Here is an 11,547-nt window from a genome sequence, read left to right as displayed (position 1 = left end):
TGAACACTTTACAATAGTTATGATGGTGATTTTTGTAAATTTTGCCACAATAAAAATGTGACAACTATATTCCAGACATGAAAACATGAATTTAGATATTTCTCTATAAGAAAAATTATGTGCTGCTATGTGAAAACAATTTTTTGTACTGGAATTTAAGGAGAAAAATCATCTTTTTACTGATAAACAGACAATTTTATATGAAAGTCATTGAAAACATTGGATCATTTGGTGTCATTTTTACTATCACTTATCTTAAGGACAGTTTTAAAAGAAGTATGAAGAATTATGTTTCTGGCTTTCTCATTCCAGTAAAGTTAATATTATTAATGAAATTATCTGTGAGATGGTCTCTGTTTTCTATGTATTATTTATGCCTGTAAGTTTATTTAACTGCTCAGATGAGTCATGGGAAACTAAAATGTCATAACAGGACTTTATTACATCTTGGTCTGTCAGTTACTCTTGCCTGAGAAATCACTCTATTCAAAACCCAAGTCTTGCCAGTGATATTCAAGCATTATTGATTTGTCAATAAGGTTCTTGAATTAGTTGACTCATAGCATGTATGTAATTCTTGATCGAATCCATTCATCCCTGAACTAAAGAAGATATATGTTTATTAAATTTATCTGAAAAAGCACCTGACATTGTTATTCATCTGCATCTTGAACACTACCATTGAAGAGGAACTCACTAGTTCTTGAAAAAAACATCGATACTGCTTTTCTTAGTTTGGGTTATTGGAAAGTTTTGTAATTCATTGAGTTACTTTCTGTTTCCTCTTAAATTCTACATTTGTCTTAGTTTCATTATATAGAGTGATACAGAAAAAATGTAATCTTTCTTTCATACATAATTATTTAAATATTTGGGAGCATCAATAATATCCCCTTATAAATTCATTTCTTTGATGCTCTATCAGCACAATTCTTTTAGTCCCATAAACCAAATAGGCCACGTTTTCTTCAATTTGTGTAGATTTGGAATTAAATACACAACTTTACATTTACTTTTGCTAAGTTTTATCTTGTTAGATGTAGCTTCTGTTAGATCTCTATTGATTTTTATCCAGCTGTGCAACATATTAGATCTTTCATGCTTTCCACAAAGTTTATCAATAAGTCATTAAGGTCCTTGTACATATCGCCAATAAAAATATTTTGAAAGCACTGATAGCAAAATTACTTGAAAATTCCTCCAGATTGATAGTGATCTCTCAATCAGAGAACTTTGCTTATGGGCATTCAACTACTTGTCACTCTATGAAACTTTTTTTCTTATTCTGTCATTCTTTACAAAATTTTATTGTGAAATGTCTGATTCTAATCATTGTTTAAATCACCAACTTTTAGGCTTACTGCTTGTTTGCTTGGTTCTGTTTCTCCATTGATTCCCTACCTGGTTAAATGTGACTTTGAACATCTTAAACTCTTCTAGGCTCTTTTAATGGGGGGAGAGGAGATGAGCATATGAGCATTGCTTCTACACAGTCATCATCTGGGGTACTTTATGTCAGAAGTCAGAGTTCATGATTAAAGTAGCAAGTCAAAAAAGAAAGTAACAATCAAGTCTTTACCTACTGTGATAATAGAAGCAAAAAGGTAAAGAAAATGTGGAGTTCCCATCTTCCAGTTTTCCCTCAGGGAACGGCATGCAGATAAAAATTCAGATGGGTTAGCATAGATCCAAAGGTCATGTCATTGTTCAGGGTGCCTCCATTCATTTAATAAGGCTGCTATTATGGGCTGTGTCCACTAAAAATTCATATATTGAAGCTTTAGGCCCCAGTACCCCAGTTTAGGGCTATAGTATTTGAAAATAGGGATTGTAAGAAGTGATTAAATTAAAATATATGATTACTGTGGGCTATAATCCAGCCTGACGGGTGTCCTCATAAAAAGAGATTACTGCTCTGGCAGAGGCCAATCAAGCCACTCTGGGTCATCAGTGGAGGTCATAAGTAGGGTTGGAGGGATGCAAATAAAATGGGCCTAAACCTGAAGAACCTGTCCAGCCTGCTGAACATCATGTAGGAGGAATCAAACGGTTACAGCTCTATCAAAGGCCTTCCACCACAACTTCAACAAGGCTGACCACTTCTACCTGGGATCATTGCTCGTGATACTGCTCCACCAGCAGACCTTTTGCCGAGCAAGGCCTAGTGTGTCACCACACTCCACCTGCTCTGGGAGATTTACCATGCCCAGTTGCACGTCGCCATTTGCCAGTCAGCTTTAGTACCTGCTCAGCCTCACTCTGCAGCTATCTAGCGGCCAGGAACCTGACTCATCACAACTCTCATGATTTCTTACCTCCCATTACAACATCAGAAACTTTTTTATTCCTAGTTCATGCTGGAACCTCCAGGGCAACTCTTCAGAAAGATCCCTCATCAGATTGCATCAATGGATATTGGAAACATGAACTAGTGCAACTAGTGGACTTCAAGTTACCCTTGAGTGAATACCAGTCTGAGATGCTGACCTGGAGTAAAACTACCTCCCCTAGTATTCTCAGTGACCCATACTCAGATTCTTATAATTCTGCATTTGAAAATTCAGTTGCTTAACAGATCACAGAAGCTTCAGTTAGTGGACCAAAACCATCTATTGAAAACCATTTTCAGCCGGTTATTCATCCACCACCTCCCCTATATATAGGTGAGGATTAACTGACTTGACTATATCTGACAAAGTTCCACCACACAGTTCAGTGGGATAAGTCTAGGTGTGAGAAGCCTACCACTGGTATGGAGATGAGTGAATAATGGTAAAAGCCTACAAAAGCCCCTTGTCTGCTCCTCAACAAACATGTATACTTAGTGAATGATAAAAACCCCAATTGCGGTTACCATGATGGCCTCACTCCATCTAAGCTTCCTGATTTATTGGAGAACACCACTCCAGTCACTGTTAGAAACATTACTGAAATTAATGAAGTGAAGTCAAATCACCAAGTATTTTTCTGTCCTGGTCAAGATGGGTATGTCCTTACATTCACTGGAAGTTAACAATTGACTAACTACAACTGCTGATGTGTCTTTTGCATGGATTCACCTTTATATATCAAATGGCATCTCTACTTTTGAACAAATTAAGGATTCATATATGCAGAATTGCTTGTTGTGTCTCATGTGTGCTTTCTCTAGTCCTTGATCTATAACAAAATCATTCATGTAGTTCATAAGCAGAACTTGCTTATGAAAGTACAGGCATTCTGTATTAAATTCAGTAGACTATGAGAATCTAGTACTCTTTCTGGTTACTGAAGCCATTAGATATTGGGGAAGCATTTTTGGAGACAAAAATGTCAAAATAATACCTCATCAGAACCAGCCTATTTATTATTTAGCTATATTTGATTTCCTTTTTGAAACTGTTGGCTTAATGCATATGAAGAACACATTATCTACTTCAACTAAGTTTTGCATTCCTGGATGGCTTTTCCTATAGGAATTCCCTGTAGATGGATTTTTGCTAAGAACTTGGGAAAATGTCTTTTAGGTATCTTTGCTGATAGCTATCCACAGGATGAATGGTTTTCCCAAAAACGTTATTGTGAAATAGATGAGTTTTGTCATTTTTCATGGAAGAACAAAGTGCCTGCTTTGCTTAAAGAACAAGTTACAGACTTCTGTTCAGGAATCTGGTTTTCCCAAGGTTCCAACGTTTAAAACTTTAATGAGATTTAGTGACAACATTTAGAATTTGTGATACTGACCTTGAGGGGAAAGCAACTGAGTGTTTTTAAATCTTCAAATGGGAAACAAAATTTGCTTCTTGGGCCTACTTGGGCATTTTGCTCCTAACTTGTTGATAAGCAAATTTTGAAAAAAGGACATGCTGAAGGGAGGGCTCCTAGATGGCGGAATAGGGAGGGAGCTCAGTAATAGTCCAGGAAAAGATAGTTTAATAAAAGTGGAGATACTGTAGTCTCCTGGGAGTGTAAGGGAAAAAACTACAGAGGAAACCCTTCTGATATTAGTGGGATATGGTGAACCTATGTGAAGGGCAGGGGCACCCACGGCTCAGGATCCCAGCTGCTGAGTCTATGCACCAGCGCTGGAAAGGGAGGTGAAGGAAGACGTTGTGACACTCCCAAAAGAACATGGCACTCCAATACAAGATTATGAAGATAATGAGATAGAAGAAATGCAAGATACAGATTTCAAAAAATTTATGATAACAACATTTAGAAGATATCAAAAAAAATTCATGAACTACAGAAATACATACAGGACAGGACAGAAAATCTCTCTCGTGAAAATGAAATCTTAAGGAGGAATCAAAATGAAATGAGGAATTTAGTAGATCATGAAATTGAGATATTGAAGAGAAACCAAAATTAAATGAAGAACTCAATAGAACAAATGAAAAACACATTTGAGAGCTTTAAAAACAGAATCAGTGAGGCAGAAGAGAGAATATCGGACTTAGAAGACAGAGAACAGGAAAGTATACAGTCAAACCAAAGAAAAGAAGAGGAAATTAGAAATCTAAAAAATATTGTTGGGAATCTACAGGATACTATTAAAAAACCCAACATTCGGGTTCTAGGAGTTCCTGAAGGCATGGAGAGAAAGAAAGGATTAGAAGGCCTTTTTAGTGAGATACTTACAGAGAACTTTCCGGGTTTGGAGAAGGACAGAGACATCCAAGTACAGGAAGCTCATAGAACCCCTAATAAACATGACCAAAAGAGATCCTCAACACGACACGTTGTAATCAAACTCACCACAGTGAAACATAAAGAAAAGATTCTAAAATATGCAAGAGAGAAACGTCAGATTACTCTCAGAGGATCTCCAATAAGACTCACAGCAGACTTCTCATCAGAAACACTACAGGCTTGGAGGGAATGGTGAGATATAGCCCAGGTACTAAGAGAGAAAAACTGCCAGCCCAGAATATTATACACTGCAAAGCTCTCACTTGTGAATGAAGGCAAAATAAAGACCTTTCACAGCAAACAGAAATTGAAAGAATTTGTCACCACTTGTCCAGCCCTGCAAAGGATGCTTAAAGATGTGTTACACACAGAAACTCAGAAACACGATCATCAATATGAAATAAGGTAAAGGAAGAAAATCTCCCAGTAAAAGTTCACAGGAAATTCAAAGCATATATTAGAAAGATCTTTGGGAAAATGGCAGTGCAAAGTCACTACTTATCAATACTCACAATGAATGTTAATTGCCTCAACACTTCAGTTAAAAGACACAGACTGGCTGATTGGGTTAACTAACAAAACCCGTCTATTTGTTGCTTACAAGAAACACATCTTTCCAACAAAGATGCATGCAGACTGAAAGTGAAAGGTTGGAAAAAGATATTCCATGCCAACAGAAACCAAAAAACAGCTGGTGTAGCCATCTTAATATCGGACAAAATAAACTTTAACCCAAAAACTATTAAGAGAGAAAAAGAGGGGCACTATATAATGATTAAAGGATCAATTCAACAGGAAGATGTAACTATTATATACGTATATGCACCTAATAACGGGGCACCGGTTTATTTAAAAGGTATGTTAGGGACTTAAAGTGAGACTTAGACTCCATTACAATAGTATTGGGGTTCTTCAATACTCCACTCTCAGAAATAGACATAATAACTGGACAGAAGATCAACAAGGAAACAGCATATTTAATCGACACTAGAGACCAAATGGATCTAACAGATATCTACAGAACTTTTCATCCTACACTTAAAGAATTTACATTCTTCTCAGCAGTACATGGAACCTAATGTAGGATTGACCAGATACTAGGCCATAAAGCAAGTCTCAACAAATTCAAAATAATCGAAATCATACCATGCATCTTCACAGAACACAGTGGAATGAACCTGGAAATTAGCAACTCAGCCATCCCTAGGGCATACGTAAACACATGGAGACTGAACAACATGCTCCTGAATAAACAGTGGGTCATAGAAGAAATGAAAAGAGATATCAAAAACTTTCTGGAAGTAAATGAGGATAACAACACAACATACCAAAACTTATGGGATACAGCAAAAGCAGTGTTAAGAGGAAAGTTTATAGCAATAGGTGCCTACATCAAGAAATTGGAAAGGCACCAAATAAATGAGCTTTCAATTCATCTCAAGGATCTAGAAAATCTACAGCAAACCAGACCCAAATCTGGTAGAAGAGAAATAATTGAAATCAGAGAAGAAATCAACAGGATTGAATCCAAAAAAAAATTACAAAAAATCAGCCAAATAAGGAGCTGGTTTTTTGAAAAAAATAAACAAAATTGACACCCCATTGGCCCAACTAACTAAAAAAAAAAGAAGAGAAAAGACCCAAATCAATAAAATCAGAGATGAAAAAGGAAACGTAACAACAGATACCACAAAACAAAAAGAATCATCAGAAATTACTACAAAGAGTTGTATGCCTGCAAATAGGAAACCTATCAGAAATGGATAGATTCCTGGACACATGCCACCTACCTAAATTGAACCATGAAGACATGGAAAACCTAAACATAACTGAGACAGAAATTGAATCAGTAATAAAGTCACGCCCAACAAATAAAAGCCCAGGACTGGATGAATTCACTGCTGAATTCTACCAGACATTTAAAGAAGAAATAACTCCAATTCTTCTCAAACTATTCAGAACAATTGAAACAGAAAGAATCTTCCCAAATTCTTCCTATGAAGCCAGCATCACCTTAATTCCTAAGCCAGCAAAAGATGCAGCATTGAAAGAGAATTACAGACCAATATCGCTGATGAACATAGATGCAAAAATCCATAAAAAAATTCTGGCCAATAAAATGCAACAACACATCAGAAAGATCATCCACCCAGACCAAGTGGGATTTATCCCTGGTATGCAGAGATGGTTCAGCTTTCAAAAATCAATCAATGTGATGTACCACATTAACAGACTGCAGAAGAAAAACCATATGATTATCTCAATAGATGCAGAGAAAGCATTCGATAAAATTCAATACCCTTTCATGATGAAAACTCTAAGCAAACTGGGTATGTAAGGAATATTCCTCAATACAATTGAAGCAATTTATGAAAAACCCACAGCCAACATCCTATTGAATGGGGAAAAGTTGGAAGCATTTCCACTGAGATCTGGTACCAGACAGGGATGCCCACTCTCACCACTGCTATTCAATATAGTCCTGAAAGCTTTAACCAGAGCCATTAGGCAAGAAAAAGAAATTAAAGAGATACAAATTGGGAAGGAAGAAGTCAAACTATCCCTCTTTACAAAGGATATGATTCTTTATTTAGGGGATCCAAAGAACTCTACTAAGAGACTATTGGAACTCATATAAGAGTTTGGCAAAGTAGCGGGATATAAAGTCAATGCACAAAAATCAACAGCCTTTGTATACACAGGCATGCCACGGCTGAGAAAGAACTTCTAAGACCAATCCCATTCACAATAGCTACAAAAATAATCAAATACCTAGGAATAAACTTAACCAAGGACGTTAAAGATCTCTACATTGTGAATTACAAATTCTTTTTTTTTTTTTTTTTGACAGGCAGAGTTGATAGAGAGAGAGAGAGACTGAGAGAAAGGTCTTCCTTTTGCTGTTGGTTCACCCTCCAATGGCCGCCACAGCTGGCGCGCTGCGGCCGGCGCACTGCGCTGATCCGAAGCCAGGAGCCAAGTGCTTCTCCTGGTCTCCCGTGTGGTGCAGGGCCCAAGCACTTGAGCCATCCTCCACTGCCTTCCCAGGCCACAGCAGAGATCTGGCCTGGAAGAGGGGCAACCAGGAAAGATTCCGGTGCCTCGACTGGGACTAAAACCCGGTATGCCGGTGCCGCTAGGTGGAGGATTAGCCTTTTGAGCCGCGGCGCTAGCTGAATTACAAAATCTTAAAGAAAGAAATAGAAGAGGATACCAAAAAATAGAAAAATCTTCCATGCTCATGGTTTGGAAGAATCAATATCATCAAAATGCCCATTCTCCCAAAAGCAATTTATACATTCAATGCAATACCAATCAAAATACTGAAGACATTCTTCTCAGATCTGGAAAAAATGATGCTGAAATGCATATGGAGACACAGGAGACCTCGAATAGCTAAAGCAATCTTGTACAATAAAAACAAAGCCGCAGGCATCACAATACCAGATTTCAGGACATACTACAGGGCAGTTGTAATCAAAACAGCATGGTACTGGTACAGAAACAGATGGATAGACCAATGGAACAGAATAGAAACTCCAGAAATCAACCCAAACATCTACTGCAAACTTATATTAGATCAAGGATCTAAAACCAATTTCTGGAGTAAGGACAGTCTATTCAATAAATGGTGCTGGGAAAATGGGATTTCCCCGTGCAGAAGCATGAAGCAAGACTCCCACCTTACACCTTACACAAAAATCCACTCAACGTGGATTAAAGATTTGAATCTACGACCTGACACCATCAAATTATTAGAGAACATTGGAGAAAACCTGCAAGATATAGGTACAAGCAAGGACTTCTTGGAAAAGACCCCGGAGCCACAGGCAGTCAAAGCCAAAATTAACAATTGGGATCGCCTCAAATTGAGAAGATTCTCTACTGCAAAAGAAACATTCAGGAAAGTGAAGAGGCAACCAATAGAATGGGAAAAAATATTTGCAAACTATGCAACAGATAAAGGATTAATAACCAGAATCTACAAAGAGATCAAGAAACTCCACAACAACAAAATAAACAACCCACTTAAGAGAGGGGCCATGGACCTCAATAGACATTTTTCAAAAGGAGAAATCCAAATGGCCAACAGACACATGAAAAAATGTTCAGGATCACTAGCCATCAGGGAAATGCAAATCAAAACCACAATGAAGTTTTGATTTAAAAAAAAAAGTTTATTTGCTTTCATCTACATAAAGGCAGAGTGACAGGGAGAAGAGAGCTCTATCTTCCATCCTTTAGTTTACTCCCCAAATACCTGCAAAAGCCTGGGCTGGGCCAGACCATAGCCAATAGCCTGGAACTCTTTCCAGGTCTCCCACGTGGATGACGGGAACCCTTGTATTTGAATCATCATATGCTGCCTCCCAGATGTACATTAGCAAGTAGTTGGGTCAGAAGTGCAGTAGCAAAAACTACATGCTGTGCCACAATGCTTGCCTGCCACTTTTTGCTTTGTTTTAAGGAAAAATCATGAGTCAATGCCTTTATAGGTAACACCACCACAGGGAACTGCAAGATACATTGTTTGTTGAGTGGGATCTATGCTGTCCCATGTGTGGAGGGGTGGATGCATCTTTGAGAAATAGGAGAGTATTGGGAATTTTGTGGGCCATTACTCCTCATGTGAGTTTGCACAACAGTGCCTGCCATTAAGGTTATTTTAATAACAAAAGATTAGGACACACAAAATCAAGAGATGTGCACATACAGAGAAAAGTTCATGTGCACATCTGCAAGCTGGGGAGAGAGACTTCAGAAGTCAAATCTGCAAACATCTGGATCTTATAATTCAAGTCCTCAGAATTGTGAGAAAATAAATTCTTGTTATTTAAACCACGTCTCTGTGGTATTTTGTTAAGGCAGCCTTAGTAAAGTAATCCAGCTGCCTGAGTAGTTGGTCATTTTCCACCAATGTCTTCACTGTCTTCTTTCTGTGACTGTCTGTGCCAAATCTTTTCTTATAAAGACATCTGTCCGACTGGATTAGAAGATCCCCAGTGTGACCTCATTTTATCTTATTATGTCTTTGAAGTATGTGTTTACAAATTCAGTCACATACTGAGGTACAGAGAGTTAGGACTTCAATAAAGGAATTTGGTAGTGATGAGGGGAGGCCTGTAACAGGGCCTAAGACAAAAGACTTATTTAAGACTCCGAGGCTGAAGGGAACTAAAAGTGGAGGACTAAGAAAAGCACTGAGTACTGTCATCTTGAAAAACACATCATCAGGTTTTCCCTCCTCACCCTATTCCATCAGGCAGGCTAAGAGATTTGCCTCACTATGATCCGACAGATTTCCTCATTGTGAAATAGTCCATAATTCTCTATCTTGCTGTCATGTCACTTTTTTGTGTCAGAACCCTATCACCTATTTTTACCTGTGTAATCAAGGATTGTATGCCATGCTGCTGGCATTGTGGGGCAGTGAACTGCTGCCTGGGATGCTGGCATCCCATATAGGAGTACTGCTCAAGTGCTGGCTGCTATGCTTCTTTTTTTTTTTAAGAATTATTTTATTTATTTGAAAGACAGAGTTAGAGAGAGAGGCAGAGTGAAAGAGAGAGAGGTCTTTCATTCTGCTGGTTCACTCCCCAAATGGCTGCAGAGGCCAGAGCTGAGCTGATCTGAAGCCAGGAGCCAGGAGCCTCCTCTGCACCTCCCATGTGCATGAAAGGGCCCAAGGACTTGGGCAATCTACTGCTTTCCCAGGCAACAGCAGAAAGCTGGATCGAAAGTGGAGCAGCCAGGACTCGAACTGGTGCCCATATGGGATGCAGCACTACAGGATGGGGCTTTAACAGGCTGCACCACAGAGCCAGCCCTGCTATGCTTCTATCCAGCTCCCTGCTAATGCACTGGGAAATCAGTGGAAGACGGCTCAAGTACTTGCGCACCTGTCATCCATGTGGAAGACCTAAATGATGTTTCTGGTTCCAGGATTATGGCCAAGCCCCAGTCAAAATGACCTTTTGAAGAGTGAACCAGTTGATGGAAAATATATATCTCTCTGCATGTCCTTTCCTCTCTGTCACTGCATTTCAAATAAATTAAATAAATAAATGAAAACCTCAAATTACTCTTTAAAAAGGAAATTAAAAAATACTTCTCTAACAAGTCTGTATTTAGTAAATAAAATTTCCCTTCCTCAGCAAAATTTCAGTCCTATACTGAGTGTTACTAACTTCAGTGATATCTTTGGAACTTAGATCTACTTCATGGCAAATGGAAAGCTAATTTTCCTTAATACTAGTTCTTTCTAAATTTTTTTTTTAATTCTTTAAACTCAATTCCTCATCTGAAGTTGTATGGATATTCTGCCCATGTTATTCATTATGTTCAAATTACGACTGAATATTTTCATGATATTACTTGCAATTTTATCTGAGCGTCATTTTCCTTCATCTCCCATTTCAACTTAAATTCCTTCAGGTCAAGCCAGCAAATCCCTAAGCGTACCTCTGAATATCTGCTATTACCTCATTCCTGGATATGAAGCCATTTGTCAAATGTCATGCAAACTGCAACATATATCACTAAATAAGACGGTAGCCATATTCTTTCTTTGTATTTTGCATTGAATTTTGTTTTATTTGGTATTAAGACTGCTACCCATGCTGTATTGATGAGGTCACAGTCACGCATAAATTACTAAAGGCATGTTGTTATCCTTTTTGGGCTGTTCACCTCCTCATTGCTATGTACTTTTTGTGAATAAATTTGATATCTGGAAAGATAGCATAGCTAGAAATTTTAGTATTTCTGTTGTATTCCAGAATTCTCAGCAGTAATGACTTCACCAGCCAAGTTTTCTCCTTTTTTTTTTAATGATAGTAAGACTTGAATTTTATAGCAGAGCATCCAATTGTAGTT

At 38.0% G+C, this 11,547-nt stretch overlaps 1 pseudogene; it reads left to right on the top strand.

Annotated features, from left to right (window-relative positions):
- The first annotated feature begins 1,988 nt into the window (after positions 1-1,988).
- LOC100358559 (CCR4-NOT transcription complex subunit 11 pseudogene) lies at positions 1,989-3,321 on the top strand (annotated as a pseudogene).
- Positions 3,322-11,547: the final 8,226 nt, after the last annotated feature.

This window comes from Oryctolagus cuniculus, chromosome X, assembly GCF_964237555.1.
Source record: "Oryctolagus cuniculus chromosome X, mOryCun1.1, whole genome shotgun sequence".
Taxonomy (NCBI): domain Eukaryota; kingdom Metazoa; phylum Chordata; class Mammalia; order Lagomorpha; family Leporidae; genus Oryctolagus; species Oryctolagus cuniculus.
This window is presented reverse-complemented; position numbering and strand designations above follow the sequence as displayed.